Source organism: Bubalus kerabau, chromosome 1 (assembly GCF_029407905.1).
Source record: "Bubalus kerabau isolate K-KA32 ecotype Philippines breed swamp buffalo chromosome 1, PCC_UOA_SB_1v2, whole genome shotgun sequence".
Lineage (NCBI taxonomy): Eukaryota > Metazoa > Chordata > Mammalia > Artiodactyla > Bovidae > Bubalus > Bubalus kerabau.
In genome coordinates this window covers 113,964,589-113,990,932 of record NC_073624.1, presented here as the reverse complement: position 1 = coordinate 113,990,932, position 26,344 = coordinate 113,964,589, and the positions used below count along the sequence as shown (strand labels likewise).

Genomic DNA, 26,344 nt, shown 5'->3' with positions numbered 1-26,344 from the left:
ACAACAACAATCTTGTATTAAGCAACAGAGTAAATACAATTGCAATGGATTTTAGACTTCCTTTCCTTTCCTAATGTGGGACTACCTACTATATCATTATAAAAAGATGGTCAAACAGTCTCAGCCCAGGAAAATGTGTTCAATTTTTAAGCAGATAATAGCTATTGGGAGTTCAGTTCAGTTCAGTTGCTCAGTCGTGTCCGACTCTTTGCAATCCCTCCCAGCATCAGGGTCTTTTCCAATGAGTCAACTCTTCGCATGAGGTGGCCAAAGTATTGGAGTTTCAGCTTTAGCATCATTCCTTCCAAAGAACACCCAGGATTGATCTCCTTTAGGATGGACTGGTTGGATCTCCTTGTAGTCCAAGGGACTCTCAAGAGTCTTCTCCAACACCACAGTTCAAAAGCATCAATTCTTACCCCTTTTCAAATGACATAGCCTCCTTCCACTAAGACAAAAGTGGCTTAGAAATTTAAAGAGAACTTTGCAGTTTAAAAGAAAAATGTAGAAAGTAAAAACCCTTCTCAAATTGTGGATTGTACATATGGTTCGAAATATTCGGGTCATGAGTCCTTTAAAGGCCCATAGTTTACTATTGACTACTTATTTAGTGTCCCAGGGAGTAGAATATACACTGTCTCTCCGCCATCCTTGGAGGATCCCTCAGGGGACTAAGAGTCAGTTCTTAAAAAAGAAAGTATGTTTTTCGCAAGTAGCTGTAGAGAATTGTAGGTGCCCTGAGGGGAAAAAAAGATTAGTAGAGCATTTAAATGAGATAATCTGGAAGTTTACTAGATTACTACAATTAAAAAAAAATGTATCTGTAAGATATTTAACATTTTACTCTGTGAACAGAGATTACATGCTCATAGAGCATTGTTTTTAATGTTGATGCAATAATTATAAAACAAACAAAAAAGTCTCATTCCAAGCTAGAGAGAACAGTTTAGAAAATTTCCCAAAGTTGCTAACTAACCCCATTCTCTGACCACAGTAACATAACACTAGAATATAAATTGTGTGTTAGTCACTCAGTCGTGTCCTACTCTTTGTGACTCCATGGACTCCTCTGTCCATAGGATTCTCAAGGCAAGAATGCTGGAGTGGATTGCCATTTCCTTCTCCAAGAATATACATTTAAATTTAATTAAAAAGTAATTACCTAAACTTTAAAATACAATTTTCTCAATTGCAGAAAAAAATAATTTCCAAATTACACAAACCAACTACTCATTTTGTTTTAGAACATTGCATGTGAAAATTTATGAAATGTAATTGAGAGTATTTGGGCAGCAATGGACATCAAGTTTAATAGTAAATTATTAGTAATACCATCTAATTTGAGCTTTCCACAATGATGGAAATGTTCTCTTCACTGTTCCATGTGGTAGCCACTAGAAATGCATATTACTGAATATTTGAAATATGACTAATATAACTGAAGAACTGAATTTTATGAGGAAAACACACAGTGAAAATGCTTATTTTATTCAACATGAAATAATAAACACTCAGCTCCAAAAGTTTTTTTTTTCTTAAGTCATCAACATTTTAAATTAAAAATTACTTAAACTTAGAAGTACATTAGAATTTGTAAGTAAATCCAAATTCAGGCAAGATATTTCAGAAAAAGAAAACACACAAGCTGAAGTTACACATCAAGAATGAGAATAACATTAAAATTCAATGAAGTTTTTCAAAGGATAAAAGGAAAATTTCCTCTAACACACTGGGACATTTTCAATAAATGTGGCAGTCATCTTTCAGTGCTGTGCCTTGCTAAGTTGTTTCAGTTGTGTCTGACTCTGTGTGACCCTGTGAACCGTAGCCCGCCAGGCTGCTCTGTCCATGGGATTCTCCAGGCAAGAGTATTGGAGTGGATTGCCATTCCCTTACTCCAGGGGATCTTCCTGACCCAGGGATTGAACCGGCAAGTCTTAGGTCTCACCTGCATTGGCTGGCGGGTTCTTTACCATTAGTGCCACTTGGGAAGCCCAGCTGAAGGCAACTGTCTAGGAAAGTATAAACTATGAAAGTTGACTTGAAAATGTATTTGTATCAATTAACCATTTAAAATGCTAAAATAGGTACCAGACCAAAATTTTCGAATAGGTTGTTTAGATATGTAGCGTGTCCCATAGCATTAACAAAGATTAAATCTTCCTAGAACTAATTTTGAAAGCTAAAAATGGTTTATATGCACTCTTAACATACTATACAAAAAATAAACTATTATATTTAATGTAAGGCATAGGGGAGACATTCCTGAAAAAAATCTCAGGATTTCACACAGCACAATGAAATGCCACCAACAAATTGTACTTGTACTTGAAATGCCAGAATGACTAACATTTTAGAAAAAGTATCTTTATTAAATACATGATACACTGAAGTTTAAGAGAATTTATTTTTTAAAAAGCTGTAATCATCTTAATTGATTTGATGAAATTTAACATCTGTTCCCTGTTCTCAAAGGATTTATTAACTAGTGTTGCCTAAATTATATTTCTTCTAACATGAGTGAAAATTACCAATTTGGACCAACAATAGACATGAATTTTAGTTGTAGAATTCTATGGTGGTGCTTTCCAATGGTTATAACAATAGTAATGATGTTCTCTGCATTGTCAAATAGAGTAGACACTAGAAAGATGTGGCTATTAATTAGTTGAAATGTAGTTGAAGTACTACATTTTACATTTTATTAATTATTAAACAATTTAAATATAAATTTGAATATAGCACATAGATAGTGGATACTGTACTAAAAAGCTCAACCCCAGGCACAAACTTCCTAAGTTCATGGATATAATTAGGGAATGCCAGTTAAGTTAAACATGAACTGTGCTATGTCTTATGGAAATAGGGGTGGTAGGATAGATCGCACGCCTTCAGTCATGAGACTAGCATTCAATTTATCTCAATATAAGCAACAGTATTATTAAGAGTACTCATAGATATCATTTTGCATGTTGATCTTCTGAAAAAATATGTAAAATTTAAAAGTAAAGATATAAACAGAAATTTATTTCTAATTTTACATGAGTAAAATTCCACTAGAATGAAAGTTCCTTGAAGTCTGGGTCTTTCCTTTGTTCACTACTCCAGGTTCTTGCTCGTTGCAGTTTAGTCATTCTGCTCCTGCTGTTAAGTCTTCAGTCATGTTGGACTCTCCCCCGTCCCTGGGATTCTCCAGGCAAGAACACTGGAGTGGGTTGCCATTTCCTTCTCCAGTGCATGAAAGTGAAAAGTGAAAGTGAAGTCGCTCAGTCGCGTCCAACCCTTAGCAACCCCATAGACTGCAGCCTAGCAGGCTCCTCCGTCCATGGGATTTTCCAGGCAAGAGTACTGGAGTGGGCTGCCATTGCCTTCTCCACTCAGTCATGTCCAAATCTTTGAGACCCCATGAACTGTAGCCCAGCTTACTGCAAAGTCAGACTTTCTCCGCTGCTCAATATGAAGTTTTTCCTCAAGCATAAAACTCAAAAAAGTTTATTTACATATTTATTTTTATTGATGAATTTACAGTGTTGTGTTAGTTTCTGGTAGGCAGCACAATCAATTTTATATATTTTTTTTCAGAATTTTTTTCTCTTATATATTATTTCAAAATGTTGAGCATAATTTCCTGTGCTATAGAGTAGACTCTTGTTATCTAGATGTGTGTGTGTGTGTAGTCACTAAGTGATGTCTGACTCTTTTGTGACTCCATGGACCGTAGCCTGCCAGGCTCCTCTGTCCATGGCATTTCCCAGGCAAGAATACTGGAGTGGGTTGCCATTTCATTCTCCAGGAAATCTTCTCTACCCCAGGACTGAACCCATGTCTCCTGCGTTGCAGGCAGATTCTTTACTGCTGCACCATAGGACTTCCCTGAGGATGCGATATGTCACCAACTCAATGGAGATGAATTTGAGGAGACTCTGGAAGATGTTGCAGGACAGAGGAACGTGGCAGGATATAGTCCATGGGGTCACAAAGAGTTAGTCATGACAGTAACTGAGCAACAACAGTAGGTCCTTGCTTAAAATGGGGTATGGAACACAGAGGATATTCATTCACCCTTTGAGAAAGAGCAAAAAGGAAAGAAAGAAAAAGATAGGAAAGAAAAAAGGGAGGTACAGAGGCAGAAGGAAGAAAGTCTTTTTTCCTATGTTTTTATACTGTTGGAGTATGATATTGGTATTAAATTATATGATTATATTGATAAGATAAATAATGAAAGAAAAGATAAAATGACATCTCCTTACCCTTAAGCTGTGTATAAGGTTATGTCTGTTAGGCCAACATAAGATCGCTCCAAATATTTAATAATAAGGTGTTCTGGAGGTGCTAAATGATCTTTTAACATTTTTACAAAAGCAAATATATTTCAGGATGCCCATTGCTATTAATTACCAATTTTAAGTTTTTCTAGTTAAAGTGATTTGCAAATCAAAGGGAACTATAATGTATTTAATATTATTGCTGTTTTTAGTCTTAAAGTTCAACAGAATTGCCAAATACTGAATTGGGAAAGAAAGAGAATGGAAGGCATAATTAACAAGTCAGTTGGAGAGATTGGTGATCATTGGAGACAAGAAGGTAGACACCATGAAGGTCAAAGTGACTGCAAATCCATGATCTGTAAACTATGGTGTGGGGGGAAAGGGTGTGCTTCAGAGTTAGATTCACTTGGATTCTGAGTCTTTCTGTGCCAAGTACTGATTTTGTGATGCCTAGATTCACCATCTGTAAATTTTCGTGATGATAATACATACCAGAATGGTATAGCTGTTAAATCAAGTACTGGTCTAAAGCACTAACATTGTCTGATACATAGACCGCACTTAAGAAATACAGATTCCAACATAGATACCATTTTTCCATGTCTGTTACCTTCCTACTGTTTTAGCAAAAAGGTTTATCCCTTGTTCAAATAACATTTTGCATGATTGCACCAAGACAGTTTCCTTTCCAAATAAACTCCAAACCAAAGTTCATTGAAACAGCAGTGTTAATTATCTTAGGAATATCATACGTGCTCACATATTTGGCTTTTCATTAGGATGTAATCATTGTTGTAGAAATGTCTTCCTTTTTATTGAAATTCTAGCCAATGACAGTGGGAATCTTTCTTGCCTTTCAAAAGTCACTTGTGGGTAAATTACAAACAAGATCATACCTAGTTTGGTACAGCTTTCCCATGTGACCCACATCCTCTGACTTTTCATTAAATAAGTGAACTGTATCAGTTCATAAATGTTCAGTCACTCAGTCATGTCTGACTCTTTGCAACCCCATGAATTGCAGCATGCCAGGCCTCCCTGTCCATCACCAACTCCCGCAGTTCACCCAAACTCATGTGCATTGAGTCGGTGATACCATCCAGCCATCTCATCCTCTGTCGTCCCCTTCTCCTCCTGCCCCTAATCCCTCCCAGCATCAGGGTCTTTTCCAATGAGTCAACTCTTCGCACAAGGTGGCCAAAGTATTGGAGTTTCAGCTTTAGCATCAGTCCTTCCAATGAACACCCAGGACTGGTCTCCTTTAGGATGGTCTGGTTGGATCTCCTTGCAGTCCAAGGGACTCTCAAGAGTCTTCTCCAACACCACAGTTCAAAAGCATCAATTCTTTGGCGCTCAGCTTTCTTAATAGTCCAACTCTCACATCCATACATGACCACTGGAAAAACCATAGCCTTGACTAGATGGGCCTTTGTTGGCAAAGTAATATCTCTGCTATTTAATATGCTATATAGGTTGGTCATAACTTTCCTTCCAAGGAGTAAGCGTCTTTTAATTTCATGGCTGCAGTCACCATCTGCAGTGATTTTGGAGCCCCCCGAAATAAAGTCTGACACCGTTTCCACTGTTACTTCTCAGCAAAGTTCTATCTATCCTGAATTCTTCTGAAGAATTTGTATTTTGACCTTGGCAGACTCTTGCATTATTCCTCCACAGTTCTTGATTGATCATAGGGAAATGTAGGTTGGGCTGCAAAAATGAAAGATCACATAAGACTAAGGAAACATTCCAACCCATTTTCTATTTACACTCATTTTCTAAAAATGGAATGAAAAATGTAGAATGCCAAGGTTTTATTTTTAAAATAGATTTTAATGGAAATAAGGAGAATGTTGTGTGATAACATCTCATTAAAAAGAGTAAACTTAAATATTAAAAATGATACTGAGTGATCCCTTATAAGCTCTTGTATCTCCTTTTCTGGGGATGACAGGAGGAAAAAAATAGAATACCACCTTTCTGTGTTTGATTTTGAGATGCTCTGTTTCATTTCAGTCTAGGCTCAGTTTTGTTTTAAATTGACAGTGTAGCCTAGCTTCATAGTTCATTTCTTCCAAAAGCTGTGTACTGAAACAGCATTGCAGTATTGATTCATTTTACATCGTTGATGGTGTGATTGTATAATTAGAAGAACTGTGAAGAAATCTTTCACACTTCTGCCCTGGTTGAAGAAATAAACAGCTCCATGGGATAAATCTTTAAAACATTAAAGGATTTTAAAAATAAGTGTTGTGTTGGTGATTCATGCAGCCCATAATAATTTCGATTACATTTATCATTTAGTTATGCAGATTGATACTTCAGTAAACAATAACTTCCTCAGAGAAAGGCTTAGAAATTTCTTGACTTACTCTTCTCAAAATATAATGTATTTCTAAATCACCTGAACAGCTAATAAAAGTCATATTACAGGCCCCACACCCTGATGTTCAGTTTTAATAGATAAAATATGGGCCTATGTATCTGCATTCTGAATAAACCCATAGGTTTATTGTATCTCCTATTTAGGAGTTGGAAATATCCATTTATCCCCTTATTCAACATTTATTGAGGGTCAACTCTGAGGCTATTTTTAGACATTTTCAAGATGAATTAGACATATTTCCTGTCCATCAATAATAGGTCAGTGTGATGGGAAAGGAATAACATTTTTTAAAAAGTGAAATCCATTCTGGCAGAATGTACACAAGGTATTCTGGAACTGTAGGGCATATCAGGTAACCTAGCCTGAAACCCAAGGATGATTCTTATTATATGCCTTTTCTGAGCTGTAAAATTAAAAGTTTCAGAAGGAAGTTAGGCTTCAGAACCTGAGGACATATACTACAGAGAGAGCATGAGCAATGAGGAAAGCAGCAAAATGGAATGTTCACGAAGCTACAGACAGGTTACTGTGGCCCTGACTTTTCAGGTGGAAGACAAAAATCATAGGAGATAAAACTGGAGAAAGAGGAAGAACCAAGTTTGTAGATAAGGCTTAAGCCATATTGTGGAGCTTTAATTTTATACTAAGGAGATAGCACATGGATTTTAAGGTGGAAAATGATACGGTTAGATTTAGAGGTAAAGGATGTATTTCTCTCCTTGAGAATCGTATGGCCTCAGAAATCAACTTTATCTCTATAGGATGCATTGCCTTTATCCTTGAGAAAACCCAGAGTTTAGGAATAGAGAAATATATTCTTGGCATTAGACCAATGCCAACGAGGGGTACCAAGGACTCAGAAAAAAAATAAATACAGTGAGAGTTATCTTAGTAATTTTTTTATAAGGAAGTTGGGGCTGTGAATTCTGAGTTCCAAGGCTGATCTTTAGAAATATCTATTTTAAGGACTGGAACATTTAAAGAGCAGGGTATCTCTCTCACGGGTTGGCATGTGTAGGAGGAGTGTGTTTTGTATATTCTTTATGATCTGAGCAGGATCACTCAAGTCATCACAAGCAGAGATGATCATAATTGAAATTAACCTTTTGGTTTCTTCCTGTTAAGGATGTGCCTTTTGGTTGGCATTATAAAATGCTTACCACACGAAAGCACCTTCTTTTGATGTTGCTACAGTGATCATAGAAAAATATAACTTTTCTCTTAGTGAACTAAATCAAGCAAATTATAGTGAGGGCTACAAAGAAGAAAATTACAGGTTGTCATCAACTTAGGCGGTAGGGTAATAATTGTAGTAAAAACTCTCCCTGTTAATTTTCTCAGTCATTCCTGTGTGTCACTATCAGATGACTACCCATCCCAATGGGCTAGATAGGCTCACATTAAAAGTTTCATTCTTGGGCAAAAGTTTTCCAAGAGCTCAAGAGCTAGTATAGAATTTTTTGTTCTCATTCATTTGCTAAAAACATAATGAAAGTGACACATAATAAACTCAAAGCTGTTGAGAGAATTTGAAAACAATCTCACAGTGCACTGGATCTCAGACTTCATAAGCTACAGAGTCCCCTGTGATGGTTGTTTAACATATAAATGCTCAAGTCTCCATCTCTTGCAGTCTCAAGAGGCACCTCAATTTTTAGTGCATTTCTGGTGCACTCCAAAGTTTAAGAATCAGATTCGCAAATGACCAAAGCCTTCCAGTATCAATTCAGAGAACTGTTTGAAAATGTTATAGCAAGAATGCCTTTCTGCTGCATGCTTTAACATGACAATGTATAAAATGTTAAAATTTCTTTAAACTTTGCAAATCATCTAGAAGATCAGAATTTACAAAGATGAAAAGATAGTAACGAATATGTTTAAACAACTCAATAAAGGATAAGTTAATTTTGGGGAGGGAGGAGGGAGGAGGGTTCAGGATGGGGAACACATGTATACCTGTTGCGGATTCATTTTGATATTTGGCAAAACTAATACAATTATGTAAAGTTTAAAAACAAAATAAAATTTAAAAATAAATAAATAAATAAATTCCTTTTCAATTAAAAAAAAAAGTAACTGTAGTCTCACATGAGAATACAAAATGCAAATCAAGTTATGCTTGTGGTGTAAGAAATGAGATTATGTCTGTGCAAACTTTGAAAGTGGTAGATTTATATGGGAAAAAATAAGGCAAGTATGTATTGAACTAATATATTCATCAAGTGTAAAAAACAGAAAGGTGCTAAAAATTATGCTATGGAGGGAAAAAAAACAGAAAGCAGTTGCCTCTCAAACTGGATTTTGATTCTCTGGACCCATTGGTTTGTTGCTGTTGTTCTGGTTAAACTTTTATTACCTGAAAGAAAAACAAAAACAAAAACAAAACCACATTTCAAAAGCAAGAATATGGTTAAGTTTTTGAAGGCTGGCCTGAAGAAAACTCAGTGTCTGTGTGCAGAGCACACATTTCACATTTTTAAATATAATTCAGTTTTTGTAGAAAGGGTTCTTTCCCAATACATAAACTTTTCTCAGTAATATGGTGAAATTTCTACCTGTCTCCTCAGAAATAGTTCATTAAACTAAATAAGAGAATTCATTTTAAAGAAAGTATGCAGCAACCTGTGATGGCTGGTTGATCTGGTGATCCTGCTATCAACAAGCCATGTTGTCATCAAGTTAGTAATTGGCCATGGACCGATTCCTTTAACCTGATGAGGTTTACCTAATCTGAATCGAATCATCAGGGCATTGACAACAGAAGGGAGAAGAGGGGCGAGAAGGTGAATACTCCACAGTTCTTAATTTTTGCTCAGCTCAGAAAGCCAGTCTCCTGTCAGAATCTCAGAGATCTGTGCCTCCTCAGGGCTACTGCAGACTTTGAGCCTCTGCTCTTTCGATGTCATCGTGCAGCTCTCAAAAAAATGCAGAGGATAACTTTCCAAGTGCTTTGAAACATGTGGAGTCTGAAACTTTGCTAAAACTTGAAAATGTCAGAATGATTTCCCCCAAGCCTGCAAATGCTCTCTTTTTCTTTGCTGCAGAGAAATGCAGCCAGCTCTACATTTACATTGGAATGACCAGGACAAAAATACACTTGACATGCGTTTGAGACTGCTGAGACAAGAGGCATGGCGCACATTTAATGTTGGAAGAGTTCAACTCTGAACACTGATACGCATTTTCTATATGACCTGAGCTATGATCTCTAATCCCTTTTCCTCATCTGAAAATGGTAACGATATATATCTTGATAGATTCTCATGATGACTAAGTGTTGAAATTCTTATAAAGCATTTGAAAAAATGTCTAAAAATAATAATCTATGAGTAAGAAAATACATAGCCAGAATCATTCCAGGTAAGTTTACTGATCACCTTGTTTATGGAATAGGGATGGCAGGTTATATCAAAATTCTCTGTGAGCATCTATAACATTTTGAGGAACATTTTAGAAGGCCATAGAGAATCTCTAGTTTATATGGAGGTGTAATTAAGCCCTGAGGAATAGCAAAGGGAGCCAACTCTGTCATATGCAGAGATTTCCAAGAAGTTTGGGAGGACTGTAAATTTACAGTGACAAAAAATGACACAATTAAGTCACTTTCTCTCAACTGTATTGAGAATTGCAGAGAAGATGGAAAGATAGAATCTTAGAAATATTCAAGATTCGAGCACTGACGTTGCTTGTTTTTCCAAATAATTATAAAAGATCAAACAAAAGCAACATCATTGATACTGTTACAAGAGTATAGTTGAAGCCCCTCAAAAAAGGTATTAAGAAAATGGATTATTAAAACTTGAAATTGAGAGGCAGAACTTTTGAGAAAAATCAGCAGTAGCTAATATTTGACTGTGCATGTGGGTGACTTCTGTAAACAAGAGTTGCAGGCTCTTGAGTTAAGGAGATGAAGAAATTCCAAGTCTAGAGGCTGGAGACAGAGCCACACCTGGGTCAGCCCACCACAGCCTTCAATGGCTATAGATTTTATCAGGATGGTAAATAATGGTATTAAGGAAAGATAACAAGATTGTGCAGATGTATATCAATGGATATCACAAATCTCAAGAGAGGGTTATTAATACCAAGTTGTAATTTAACAATAATCACTATCATCATTACCACCAATAAAATTTTTATCAGTGATGAGAGAAACTAAGCTGAATGGAGTTAGCAAGCTGTGAGAGAGTTGAGTAAGTAGGAAAATTTGTTGACCATGAAAGGGTCATTCCAGAGGCGAAAGGGAAGAATTAGAAGGGAACAATGAGAAAAATGGAGTAGGGAGAGAAAGCACAGAAAATATGGGAATAAGTTTACAAGAAAAGACAGGTGTCAAGAATAGAGGAATTTAAGGTGGTATCTGAGGATGGGGTATGAAGGAAGGCTTGATCTCCAAGATCCTGGAATAAGTCTTTTGGTGTTTTTCAGTCTCTCAGTCATGTCTGACTCTTTGCTGTCCCATGGACTGCAGCACACCAGGCTTCCTGTCCTTCACCATTTCCCAGAGCTAGCTAAAACTCATGTCCATTGAATTAGTGGTGCCAACCATCTCATCCTCTGTCATCCCCTTCTCCTCCTGTATTCAATCTTTCCCAGTGTTAGGGTCTTTTCTAATGAGTCAACTCTTTGCATAAGGTGATCCAAGTACTGGAGCTTCAATTTCAGTATCAGTCTTTCCAATGAATATTCAGGGTTGATTTCACTTTAGGATTGACTGGTTGGATCTCCTTGCAGTCCAAGGGACTCTTTAAGAGTTTTCTCCAACACCATAGTTCAAACGTATCAGTTCTTCAGTGCTCAACCTTCCTTATGGTTCAACTCTCACATATACTACAAAAACCATAGCTTTGATTAGACAGACCTTTGTCAACAAAGTAATGTCTCTGCTTTGCTTTTTAATATGCTGTCCAGGTTTGTCATAGCTTTTCTTCCATGGAGCAAGTGTCTTCTAATTTCATGACTGCAGTCCCCACCTGCAATGATTTGGGAGGTGAATAAGAAAGTCTGTCCCTGATTCCATTGTTTCCCCATCTCTTTGCCATGAAGTGATAATTCTGGTTTCTTTTTTTTCAGTGTTTATGCAGTCCAGGTGGTACAGATGGCTTGTTTGTTAGTTGGAAGTGTATTGTGTTACTTACTACATGGATTGTGGAGCCAAATCATCTAGTTACAGGTCTTCCTGCCGTGCCTACCAGTTGTGCAACTTTAAGAAGTTACCTAATTTCTCAAGAGTCTTGGTTTCATCATCTATAAGGTAACCAGTATAGTAGGTTCATCATGGAGCTGTAGGATTGAATGTCATTATGTGTATTTTATATATATATATATATATATATATATATTTTTTTTTTTAAGATCATGGCATAAAATAAGCACTCACTAAATGGGTTTGGCTTTTACTATTGCTATTTTTGTATGTATAGGAAGATGATGGCTTTTATTTAAGATTCAAAACAGAACAGTTAGTAAAAACTATACTGTCTTACTCATAATCAGCAGAATTGATTTTAGTTTATAGAACACTCACCTCAAAATAGAAAAACAAGGAGACTGCCCAGAGTGACATCATTCAGGTCTATTTTAAAGATCCCATCTCTGTGAAGCCTAGCCACCTTTGCAGGGGAGAGCTCAGTGAGGGTTAGGGAAAGGGGTGCAAAGGACATTTCTTAGTTTTCGAGATTGTTCCCTTTATCTATTTCTGCAAAATAAACCATGTTGAATCTGATGGTATTAAAAACAACATTTAAAAAAAAATAGTGTCTCTCAGAGTTCTGGGGTTGATCTTAGTCAAGTTTCTCTCCCTTAGGATCACTCATGTCACAGAAGTCAGACAGTGTCTAGAATTCGAGTCATCTCAAAGGCTTCTTTTTTAAAATCAACTTTTTGTTAGATAACAATTTTGTATTTATGAATTTTTTGCAAAGATAGTAAACAGTTCCTGAATACTCCATACCCCGTTTCCATTCCTATTACATCTTACATTAGTATAGTACTTTTGTCACAAATAATGAATCGATATTGATATATTAGTATCAGCTAAAGTGCTGAACTATCATGTGCTCAGATCTTCTCAGTTTTATCCTAATGTCCTTTTTTCTGTTTCAGCATTTCATTCTAGATAACACATTACATTGCATACATGGTCATGTCTCCTTAAACTCCTCTTGGCCTCAAGAGTTTCTCAGACTTCCTTTACTTTTGATGACCTTGTAATTTCCAAGAATTGTTGGTCAGGTGTTTGTGTATAATATGCTTAACTTGTGATTTGTTTGATGTGTTTCTCAATATTAGACTGGGGTAATATGTTTTGAGGGTGACGTCGCAGAGATAACGTGCCGTTCTCATCACAAAACGTCACAGGTGTATATTACCAGTGTGACCTCCCATTGTTGATGTTAGCTTTGTTCATTTTCTAGTTTTGCTATAATGAATTACCACAAACTTTAGAAGCTTAAGAAACAAGAAAATATTACCTTCTGTTTCTATCATTTACAAATCCAACATTGGTCTTACTGGGCTAAAATCAAGATGTCACAGGAACTGTATTTTTTTTTTTTCCGTAGGCTCTGGGGTAGCATCTGTTTTCTTGCCATTCCAACTTCTAGAGGCTTTTCTTGTTTCTTGACTCCTAGCTCCTTTCCCCCGCCTTCGCATTCAGCAATGCTACACTCCTCAGTGCCTTTATGCACAGTCACATCTTCTTTTGACTCCCCTTCTGTCTCCCTCTTCCATTTGTAAGGGCCCTTGTGATTACATTAGGTCCATCTGAATAATACAAGAATACCTCTCTTATCTTAAGGTCAGCTGATTAGAAAACTTAATTCCACCTGCACCCTTAATTTGCCTTTGCCATGTAACATAACATATCCACATGTTCCAGGGCCTACAACGTATACATCACAGAGGCAAGTAGTATTCTTCCTACCAGTTTAATCTTGATCATCTGCTTGAGGTATGTTTTCCCCTCCCTTTCATTATATACCCTCTGGAAGAAAGTCAGTGTGTGTAGTTCACACTTAAGGACTGGGAAATTATGATTTTATGCCTCCTTAAGGGCAGAGTATCTACATAGTTACTTGAAAGTCATCTATTTTTCTCTTTCATTTATTACTCAATCCCTAGTGATTTTTATGGACTCGTGCATATTTGTTTTATACTTTGGATTATAGTATAATTCTGCTTGGTTTACTTTGTTCCTCAAGCTTTTCCATTTTGAATATTGAGAACTCTTTGAGATGACTCCTGATTCCCTTGACTTACCCTCATAATTGTGGTATTTTTTTTTTTTAGGGCTTTCTTACTTTCTGGAATTATAAGATGCTCTAGTCTTGTTTATATACTTCCTGTGCCATTGTAAGAACCATCCTTTTCTCTTGTCTCTTTTATTGAGGTCCAAAGTCTAGGTGCTAGGTATTCTTGTTGCTAGTAGGGCATTATTATTTCTAGGGTCTTTCAGCTGACACAGCATGAAGGCACACATTTGTGTACTAACCTATGAATATGCACATGTTTTTATTTTCAGCTATCTATATCTATACTAACTATGAACTGATACTGATGTCTCAAGTCTAATCTAGCTTTCTTTCCCTAATCTATAACTTCCCGTTCCAACACTGAGAAAGCTTACTCCTACCATCCCCTAACATTTCCTTAATTGCTTAGCTCCTGCGTACAAATAAAGTGGGTTCAGAACTACTAATATATATGCCCATGGGAAACAATTTTATCAACTAAACTACAGTACTTATGTACAGCTCTTTTTTCCTTTAGTGGAATATACTCCGCTCATTTCCAACGTTACTTAGCTCATCAAATTGTTCTTCCATACCATTCAGTGACATGGTTTCATATAGCTGTAATATAGTTAAATGTTCTGGTCACATTTAGCATTTCATCCCATGACTCCCCTAAACCCCTGAATAATCTCACAAATATTTGCATACTTTGAGGTTCACCATTTGTGCTGTAAAGTTCTGTGAGTTTTAACAAATGCTTGATATCCTGTACTTACCATTAGAGAGTCTCACAGAACAGTTTAATCACCCCCGGATTTCCTGTACTTCATCTATTGCAACGCCTATCTCTTGAACTCCTGACAACCCGTGATGTATTTTTGCCTTTCCAGAATGTTGCATAGTTGGTATCATAGTTTATGTAGCCTTCTCAGACTATTCTTTTTAATTAATTAATTTTTTGATGGATATTGCTTTAGAGAATTCTGTTTTCTGTCTTCTGTATGGCTCAGACTGGTTTATTTTACTAGCAATATTCATTTAAGATTGATTTATGTTCTGTATGGCTTGATAACTCATTTTTTATTGCTAAATGATATTATATAGATATAGTTTACCTGTTCATCTCTTATGGGACATCTTGGTTGCTTCCAGCTTGGAAAATTATGAATAAATTTGCCATAAACATCTGCAGGTTTTTGTATAGGCATAGGTTTTCAAATCTGGAGAAGGCAATGGCAACCCACTCCAGTACTCTTGCCTGGAAAATCCCATGGACGGAGGACCCTGGTAGGCTACAGTCCATGGAGTCGCTAAGAGTCGGACACGACTGAAGTGACTTAGCAGCAGCAGCAGGTTTTCAAATCAATTGAATAAATATATAGAAGCATGGCAGTAGGATTATATGGTAAGACTATATTTACTTTTGTAAGAAACTGCCAACCCATCTTCTAAGTCATTATACCATTTTATATCACCATAGTAGTAAATGAGAGTTCTTGTTGTTCTTCATTTTAAAAATATTGGTATTGTCATTGTTTTCAGATTTTGGCCATTGTAATAGATATAGAGAATTATCTCACTGCTGTTTCAATTTGCAGTTCCCTAAAGGCAGGTGATGTGGAAGCTTTTCAAGATGCTTAGGCTGCCATTTGTGTATCTTCTTTGATGAGATGTCTGTTTATACCTTTTCAGTTCAGTTCAGTCACTCAGTCATGTCTAACTCTTAGCGACCCCATGGACTACAGTATGCCAGGCTTCCCTGTCCATCACCAACTCCCAGAGTCTACTCAAACTCATGTCCATTGAGTTGGTGATGCCATCCAAACATCTCATCCTCTGTCGTCCCCTTCTGCTCAATCTTTCCCATCATCAGGGTATTTTTAAATTAGTCAGTTCTTTGCATTAGGTGGCCAAAGTATTGGAGTTTCACCTTCAGCATCACTCCTTCCAATGAATATTCAGGACTGATTTCCTTTAAGATGGACTGGTTGGATCTCCTTGCAGTCCAAGGAACTCTCAAGAGTCTTCTCAAACACCCCAGTTCAAAAACATCGATTCTTCCGTGCTCAGCTTTCTTTATAGTCCAAATCTCACATCCATACATGACCACTGGAAAAACCATGGCCTTGACTAGACGGATCTTTTTTGGCAAAGTAATGTCTCTGGTTTTGAATATTGTATCTAGGTTGGTATAACTTTCCTTCGAAGGAGTAAGCGTCTTTTAATTTCATGGCTGCAGTCACCATCTACAGTGATTTTGGAGCCCAGAAAAATAAAGTCAGCCATTGTTTCCACTGTTTCCCCATCTATTTGCCATGAAGTGATGGGACCAGATGCCATGATCTTAGTTTTATAATTACTGAGTGTTAATAGTTCTTGGTGTATTTTGAATTCAAATCTTTTATCAAATATGTGTTTTGTAAATATTTTCTCTTAGTGACTAATTTTTTTCATTCTCTCAACAAAACGTCATTTTCAGAAAAATTCTTAATGAAGTATGTCTTTATTTCTTTTTAATTTCATGGATCATACTATTGGTCTTATATTTGAAAGCTAATTGTTAGTCCAAGTTCATGTAGATACTATTTTATGTTTTCATCAGAAATTTCATTACTTTGAATTTCACATTAAGGTATGTGACCCATTTTGAGTTAATTTTTTGTGAGATATAAGGTCTGTGTTTAGGCAATATTTTGCATATTTACTTGGAGTTGCTTTTGTTGAAAAGATGATTATTTCTCCATTAAATATTATCTGTATTATTATCAAAGATTAGTTAACTATGTGTGTATCTATTTCATTGATTTAAGTCTTATTTTTCTTCCAATGCTTCTATCCTGATTAATGTAGCTTTATAATTGGTCTTGAAATCAAGTAGGATGAGATCATTAACTTTGTTCTTTGGTATTGTTATCTATCATAGGTCTTTTTTCTTTCCATATAAACTTTAGAATAAGTCTGCTGTTGTCTAAGAAATAGCTTGCTGGGAATTTAACTGGAATGGCATTGAATCTACAGATCAAGTTGTGAATAAGTGATGTTTCAGCAACCTATATTACATAGTAATTCTAGAAATCCAATAGTGAGAGATAACATTCTTGGATAGTTTCTGATCTAGTAAGGAAAATGTCCAGTTTCTGATCATTAGATACAATGCTATCTGTATGATTTTGTATAAATTCTTTATGTGAAGAATATAAAAAATGCAGTATACTTTTATTCATAGTTTTTTGAAGAATTTTTTTTAATTAAATATCTGCTGCTTGATAATTGTCGACTGGAACCTCAGCCAGCTGCTGTCATCAGAGGACATACATGTAACTTCTCTATGTGGGCCTCTTCATTTCTTGGTAGCTGGTTTTTAAGGATGACCTCTCTAAGTGAGAAAACTGGTGGGAGCTCTCAGTGTAAATGGTCCTGCTTCAGTAGGCATGTGATATTAAGTCCACTTTTTTCCTTTTATTAGAAACAAGTCATTAAAGTTGACTGACTATAGTAAAAAAAGAAGAGGGGGGATTAGATTTCATTTGTTGATAAAACAGAGTCAAAGAATTTGTAAAAACATTTGAAAATTTTCCATTATCGCCCACACCTCAAAGGTGGAAGTATTTGCATCAATACTTTCTGTAGAATGAAAATACTGACTGCTCTAGAACAGACTAGATGTGGTCTAATTTTATTTGCGTTTGGAGGCCTCTTAGCACAGGTACTTGGCTAGTCTCTGTCTATACTTTTCAAATCATATGAGCTCTGGGCAACAGAGAAAATATAGCCATTACATGTTAAGATGCTGGAAAAGAAAGACTGAGAAAGATAATGAAACAAAAAGCCAAAGATTAAGGAAGTCTCCTTGGGAGTTTTGAATTCTGGTACTTTCGATATATTCTGGAATCTCTTCACCTAAAAAGAAAACTAAGCTATAATGCATAGTAATTCCTTTAATTGGAACTAAATTAGTCTTCCAACTGCATGACTATTACAAAATGTTACTTAATTTATATATCTGATTTTATCAGACTGATAATGAATATCTAAATAACTAAAATTTCACTTCAATTGTATTTTTGTATACTTAGGAGTTCAATAAAAGGAAGAAAGAGAGATACTACACCGAAAAAAAATTAATTCAGGGTGCTGCTAAGCTGCTTCAGTCATGTTCGACTCTGTGCGACCCCATAGACGGCAGCCCACCAGGCTCCCCGTCCCTGGGATTCTCCAGGCAAGAACACTGGAGCCGGTTGCCATTTCCTTCTCCAGTGCATGAACGTGAAAAGTGAAAGTGAAGTCGCTCAGTCGTGTCCGACTCTTCGCGACCCCATGGACTGCAGCCTACCAGGCTCCTCCGTCCATGGGATTTTCCAGGCAAGAGGACTGGAGTGGGGTGCCATTGCCTTCTCCAAATTTAGGGTGAGGTGAAGAATAAGAAATGACTACTGGGATTGGGGTTTCCTTTTGGAGTGATGAAAATATTCTGGAGCTGTAGTGGTGATGGTTTTGCCAACACTGTTGACTAAATGTCACGTATGCCAAACTTTATATCACATGCAGTTAAAATTTAAAAGCTGCTATTGTCAAAAGTTTCATGAACATGGAACAAGAGGTTACTCACATACTGCAGATGAAGCCTAAATGACATAATCATTTAGGGAAGCATGTTAGCAGTGATTTTTTTTTTTTTTTTTTTTGGCTAATACTTGTAATTGCCAAAACTTGGAAACAACTCAAATACCATTTATCAAGATGGTTGATAAAAATTATTTTCATTCATAAGATAGAGCACTACTTAATAATAAAAAAATCTGAGCACCATGTACATGCAACAACATACATGCATCTCAAAAACAGTATTTGAGTGAAAGAAACCAGACAAAAATATACGTACTAGATGGTATGTTTGATATGAAATTCAAAAATGTATTATCAGTGAAAATATGAGGAGAGAAATTTACTTGAAGGGTAGTACAAGTAAACCTGTTGAAATTATGGAAATATTCTATACTTTCATTGGGATATTTCTTATATGGTTCTATGTACATTCATGAAAATGCATAGGATTAAACTTTGAAGACTTCTATTTTGCACAGACACAAATTTTGTCACAATGAAAATAAATGTTTATCTAGAATATGACCCAAGTTTTTAAAAAACATGGTTTATTTTTATAATTTTCTCTAACAGTAGATATATGTAAGAATTTCATTTTCTATGTTTCAAATTTCATGATGTTTCTGTTTTGAAGAATACTATTTTAAGTAAAAAATAAGTTTCCAATTAAAACATAGCAATTTTAAATCTAGTTGTACCAAACAAGACTAAGTGGCTATGAAACAGGTATCAGAACAGATCAGTTGCTCAGTCGTGTCCGAGTCTTTGCGACCCCATGAATCGCAGCACGCCAGACCTCCCTGTCCATCACCAACTCCCGGAGTTCACTCAGACTCACGTCCATCGAGTCAGTGATGCCATCCAGCCATCTCATCCTCTGTCGTCCCCTTCTCCTCCTGCCCCCAATCCCTCCCAGCATCAGAGTCTTTTCCAATGAGTCATGTCTTCGCATGAGGTGGCCAAAGTACTGGAGTTTCAGCTTTAGCATCATTCCTTCCAAAGAAATCCCAGGGCTGATCTCCTTCACAATGGACTGGTTGGATCTCCTTGCAGTCCAAGGGACTCTCAAGAGTCTTCTCCAACACCACAGTTCAAAAGCATCAATTCTTTGGCGCTCAGCCTTCTTCACAGTCCAACTCTCACATCCATACATAACCACAGGAAAAACCATAGCCTTGACTAGACAGACCTTTGTTGGCAAAGTAATGTCTCTGCTTTTGAATATGCTATCTAGGTTGGTCATAACCTTCCTTCCAAGGAGTAAGTGTCTTTTAATTTCATGGCTGCAGTCACCATCTGCAGTGATTTTGGACCCCAGAAAAATAAATTCTGACGCTGTTTCCACTGTTTCCCCATCTATTTCCCATGAAGTGATGGGACCGGATGCCATGATCTTCATTTTCTGAATGTTGAGCTTTAAGCCAACTTTTTCACTCTCCACTTTCACTTTCATCAAGAGGCTTTTGAGTTTCTCTTCACTTTCTGCCATAAGGGTGTTATCATCTGCATATCTGAGGTGATTGATATTTCTCCTGGCAATCTTGATTCCAGCTTGTGTTTCTTCCAGTCCAGCGTTTCTCATAATGTACTCTGCATATAAGTTAAATAAACAGGGTGACAATATACAGCCTTGACGAACTCCTTTTCCTATTTGGAACCAGTTTGTTGTTCCATGTCCATTTCTAACTGTTGCTTCCTGACCTGCATACAAATTTCTCAAGAGGCAGATCAGGTGATCTGGTATTCCCATCTCTTTCAGAATTTTCTACAGTTGATTGTGATCCACACAGTCAAAGGCTTTGGCATAGTCAATAAAGCAGAAATAGATGCTTTTCTGGAACGCTCTTCCTTTTTCCGTGATCCAGTGGATGTTGGCAATTTGATCTCTGGTTCCTCTGCCTTTTCTAAAACCAGCTTGAACATCAGGAAGTTCACAGTTCACATATTGCTGAAGCCTGGCTTGGAGAATTTTGAGCGTTACTTTACTAGCGTGTGAGATGAGTGCAATTGTGTGGTAGTTTGAGCATTTTTTGGTATTGCCTTTCTTTGGGATTGGAATGAAAACTGACCTTTTCCAGTCATGTGGCAACTGCTGAGTTTTCCAAATTTGCTGGCATATTGAGTGCAGCACTTTCACAGCATCATCTTTCAGGATTTGAAATAGCTCAACTGGAATTCCACCACCTCCACTAGCTTTGTTCGTAGTGATGCTTTCTAAGGCCCACTTGACTTCACATTCCAGGATGTCTGGCTCTAGGTTAGTGATCACACCATCATGATTATCTGGGACATGAAGATCTTTTTTTGTACAGTTCTTCTGTGTATTCTTGCCATCTCTTCTTAATATCTTCTGCTTCTGTTAGGTCCATACCATTTCTGTCCTTTATCAAGCCCATCTTTGCATGAAATGTTCCTTTGGTATCTCTGATTTTCTTGAAGAGATCCCTAGTCTTTCCCATTCTGTTGTTTTCCTCTATTTCTTTGCATTGATTGCTGAAGAAGGCTTTCTTATCTCTTCTTGCTATTCTTTGGAACTCTGCATTCAGATGTTTATATCTTTCCTTTTCTCCTTTGCTTTTTGCTTCTGTTCTTTTCACAGCTATTTGTAAGGCCTCCCCAGATAGCCATTTTGCTCTTTTGCATTTCTTTTCTATGGGGATGGTCTTGATTCCTGTCTCCTATACAATGTCATGAACCTCATTCCATAGTTCATCAGGCACTCTATCCATCAGATCTAGGCCCTTAAATCTATTTCTCACTTCCACTGTATAATCATAAGGAATTTGATTTAGGTCATACCTGAATGGTCTAGTGGTTTTCCCTACTTTCTTCAATTTAAGTCTGAATTTGGCAATAAGGAGTTCATGGTCTGAGCCCCAGTCAGCTCCTGGTCTTGTTTTTGCTAACTGTATATAGCTTCTCCATCTTTGGCTGCAAAGAATATAATCAATCTGATTTCAGTGTTGACCATCTGGTGATGTCCATGTATAGAGTCTTCTCTTGCCATCAAGAGATGTCAAGAGTGAATGTCGATATTCTAGGAATCAGTGAACTGAAATGGACTGGAATGGGTGAATTTAACTCAGATGACCATTATATCTACTACTGCAGGCAGGAATCCATCAGAAGAAATGGAGTGGCCATTATGGTCAACAAAAGAGTCCAAAATTCAATACTTGGATGCAATCTCAAAAATGACAGAATGATCTCTGTTCGTTTCCAAGGCAAACCATTCAGTATCACAGTAATCCAAGTCTATGCCCCAACCAGTAATGCTGAAGAAGCTGAAGTTGAACGGTTCTATGAAGACCTACAGGACCTTTTAGAACTAACACCCCAAAAAGATGTCCTTTTCATTATAGGGGACTGGAATGCAAAAGTAGGAAGTCAAGAAACACCTGGAGTAACAGGCAAATTTGGCCTTGGAATAGGGAATGAAGCAGGGCAAAGCCTAATAGAGTTTTGCCAAGAAAATGCACTGGTCATAACAAACACCCTCTTCCAACAACACAAGAGAAGACTCTATACATGAAATGGGTATAAATGGATTTAAAAAATTAGAAAAAATGTTTTTAAATTATATTATGGTATTGTGGTGATGATGCTGTAGACAATTTGAATGTTTTCTCCTTGAAGGGTATCATATTTTGCTTAGTAAGATCAATCACTATCAGATAATTAACTTGTCAGACTGGTGTGTGTGTGTGTGTGTGTGTGTGTATGCGCGTGTATGTGAATTGCTTTAGTTTTACTCATTTGAACATAGATTCGACAGCTCTCAGCCATGGACATGTGGGAACCTCTATGTAGGCTCTGTGCCCATATCTCTGAGCAGCTTTCTCCTTTTGGTTCTCTGCTCAAAATTTTTTTCAGTAAATTCTGGCTACTTCAGTAACATATCTGATATCTGCTCTCTCGACTTAGCAAGACTTCTGTGCTCTACTTAAACCCATCTTCTTGTAGCATAATCTAGAAAGAGACTGCTGCTGCTGCTAAGTCACTTCAGTCATGTCCGACTCCCCATCTGTGGGATTCTCCAGGCAAGAACACTGGAGTGGGTTGCCATTTCCTTCTCCAATGAATGAAAGTGAAAGTGAAGTCACTTAGTCGTGGCCGACTCTTCACGGCCCCATGGACCAGAGCCTACCAGTCTCCTCCGTCCATGGGATTTTCTAGGCAAGAGTACTGGAGTGGGGTGCCATTGCCTTATTCTACAGGCATAAAACAAGACCAAATCTGGTGTGTCTCCCTTCTCTTGAGAAGGATATATGTAAGCAGTTTTCTCTACTATTTTGTACAGTTTTATAGTTGTTTGCAGAAGCAGCAAGTCCAGTCTTCATTAGGAGCCTCTTATCATTTAGCTTTTACACTATATTGTAAAATGATAATAATTGGTATTTATAAAATATTTTTCTCCACTCTTAAAATATTTTGTTCCAAGACAATGCATATATGTCCCAATTTTTAGCTTTGGTGTGTGTGTGTATTTTTTTTGGTGTGTGTGTATATTTTTTTTTTCAGGCTTCCCTGGTAGCTGAACTGGTAAAGAATCTGTCTGCAATGCAGGAGAACCCTGGTTTGATTCCTGGGTCAGGAAGGTCCACTGGAGAAGAGATAGGCTACCCACTCCAGTATTCTTGGTCTTCCCTAGTGGCTCAGCTGGTATAGAATTCCGCCTGTAATGCCCGAGACCTGGATTCAACTCCTGGATTGGGAAGATCCCCTGGAGAAGGGAACGGCTACCCACTCCAACATTCTGGCCTAGAGAATTCCATGGACCGTATAGTCCATGGGGTTGCAAAGAGTTGGATGTGACTGAGTGACTTTCACTTTTTATAGTATTTTTCATGAAGCATACTGTTGTTAATTAAAAATCAGTTTACAATTTAGAAACTCCTTGAAGGGTAGTAATTATATTCTATAGTAATAAAGTAGTAAAGAGAGATATTAAATATTGGAGTGGTTAAGTTAAAAGAATTAGGATGATGAAAGAGGAGTAGTGTTACAGGGGGTGATATAAAGAAAACCTAGTGAAGAGGATATTATGTTTTGGAGGCTACATACATGTGTGCATACTCAGTCTCTCAGGCATGTCTGACTCTTTGCAACCCCATAGGCTGTAGCTCACCAGGCTCCTCTGTCCGTGGGATTTTTTAGGCAAGAATACTGGAGTTGGTCGCTATTTCCTCCTCCAGGGGATCATCCCAAGCCAGGGAAGGAACCCAAGTCTCCTGTGTCTCCTGCATCGGCAGGCAGATTCTTTACCACCCCACCACTTGGAAAGCCTGCAGAGGCTACTGCAGTTTCTAAATAACACAATGATGTGGAAATAGGGGAAAGTAGAGGGTAAAGGATAGGAAGGCTCTGCTGGTTTTATTTATTTATTTGCCACACTTCATTTCAAAATCCTCTTTTTTATAAAGATTGTAGAAATGTGAACATTGGGATAGAGTAAAAATAGATTATTTCATCAAGGATAAGGAGAAATGAAGTTTAGATCAAAGAATTAAAATCTAAAATCATGTTAAAGGAGCCACAGTATGGCTATGAGATCCCTAGGAAATAAAGAAAGAAAAGTGACCATAGTATCTGTAACGCTGAAAAAGAACCTAGATGGAGAACAAACGAGCAAGCAAGCTTTTTCATCCCAACATCAGAGAAAGATTTCTCAAATGGATTCTTACAGAGGTCCCACATTTAATCGTGTACTCTGATAGCACCTATATATTAAAGACAGGCACACAGTTTGCTCAAGAAATGTAATTATATCTTCTGATACTCAGGGGTAGTGTTCTTTCCTTTACAATTTATGATGCTCATCCATTCCAACAGAAATATATTGACAAATACTATGTTTTATTAGATAAAGATTGGGTGGAATGGTGTTTTTCATCTGCAATATTTTGTCCTTATTATTGTAGATACTCTTTGGCTTTCTTTTTTTGCATATTCAACCATATTAATTCTTCTATGTGTATGCCCTGTTGATATATGACTGGCTGACTGACTAAATGAATGACTGGATGGATGAGTTGGGTGGATAAAAAAATACTAAAATCCTAGTAACTTCCTATGTAGGAAACAAAAATCTCTTCCTTGTAATGACAAAAATTCATGTACCAGTATGCCAGTTGGCCAAATGGGAGATTTAGGAGCAGTAATCTTCCAGAAAAATACTGGATCAAGGCTTATAATTGACCTTTTTGATATTTATTGTAGTTCAGTCTTCTCACTTCCTAGCTTTCTCTAAAGTCTGAAATGTTGGGACTATGCTAATCTCAACAGGAACTTTATAGCTTCAGCCTTCCCAGATAGAAGAGCATATTTGCATAGCATGAACTTTATATTGACTCCTATGTTTCCTCAGATAAATGTCTCTGATATATTTAAAAATGAATAAAATCCATCTCACAAAACTGAGGTAGAAAATTAAAGACACATTTTTATTTTCATTACTTCTAAATTCCAAATGTACTATCTTGATAGGGCATGAAAGTTTTAAAGCTTCTGACTCACATTTTTTTTATTGTAATCCGTCAGTGGGTAATCTTACTTTGGGAAGGTAACAATGAATATAGATTTTAATTATTTTATTCCTCAGTTCAGTTCAGTCGCTCAGTCGTGTCCAACCCTTTGTGACTCCATGGACCGCAGCACGCCAGGCTTTCCTGTCCATCACCAACTCCCAGAGTTTACTCAAATTCGTGTCCATTGAGTCAGTGATGCCATCCAACCATCTCATCTTCTGTCATCCCCTTCTCCTCCTGCCTTCAATCTTTCAACATGTTCTTTATGTTACTGTTTATCACACATGAGTATGAGTTAGTTTTGTTCATTTAAAAGCAAAAATTTAAATGACCACCCAAGGTAGAAATGCCATAAAGAGATCAGGTAAAGGAGAAAGATTTTAAAATGAAAGATTTTAGTAACTAAAAGATTTTTACCAACATCTTCATGTGCAACTCTATTAAAAAACATACTTCAGATGATCTCATGCTCATAATTCTTGAAGCTAGATGAAATGCTTATCAAAGCAAACTAAAAAGCCATTTATGTCATGACAAAGTGACTAGACAAGACTCATGGGAGAATGTCAGGAATTACAATCTAACATTAGAGTTGATGTTGTTCATGGCTGGATTAAATAAATGTGATTACTAAGCCATTTTTTCTCTGAATCATTGATGGGATGATTTATATGTATGCATTTCATAAAGCACAAGCAATCTTTAAATGTGTGATAAGTAATCCTACTTTGTCAAAGTTTCTTTTTTTTTTTTTCACTATACTGCTGGATATTTTATTTGGTGTTGGATTTCACCAAAGGGATAGATTTTGGTATCTTTGATACATTTGTGTATCAGTGGTAAGCACCGATTTATAAAATTAACAGATTTAAGATTTATAAAATTAACAGAGAAACAACCAATATTTTCTATTTCCTGGCATATTTTACTGACTTTTTATCTAAAATGATTGAAAAGGTCATTTATTAAATGGTCTGTGGTCATTGCCTGCTCTGATTGCAATTCTTTAACTTTTTATTTATTCCATTATTATTGATACATTTTGTTCTGTATTCAATTTTGGTCCTTGTATGTTTTCCTAGAAAATCACCAGTTTAATAAAATCTTAGAATGTATAATAATGGCATAAAATGGGCTTTTGGAGATACTGGATTCAGGAATTGATAACAGATGTGCCAAGAAACAAGATTCCCAAGTGGCTCAGTGGTAAAGAATCTGCCTGCAATGCAGAAGACCTGGGTTCGATCCCTGGGTTGGGAAGATCCCCTGGAGGAGGACATGGAAACCTACTCCACTGTTCTTGCTGGGAGAATCCCCATGGGCAGA

The 26,344-nt window shown here is 36.8% G+C and overlaps 1 long non-coding RNA gene across 1 annotated transcript in view; it reads left to right on the top strand.

Annotated features, from left to right (window-relative positions):
* Nucleotides 1–26,020, top strand: part of LOC129656474 (uncharacterized) — a 108,513-nt gene extending 82,493 nt beyond the window's left edge. Inside the window, exons 2-4 of the long non-coding RNA XR_008716356.1 lie at nt 11,725–11,905; nt 17,963–18,293; nt 25,093–26,020. This is a non-coding gene — a long non-coding RNA (uncharacterized LOC129656474). The remainder of the gene's footprint in view (nt 1–11,724; nt 11,906–17,962; nt 18,294–25,092) is intronic.
* The last annotated feature ends 324 nt before the right edge of the window (nt 26,021–26,344 follow it).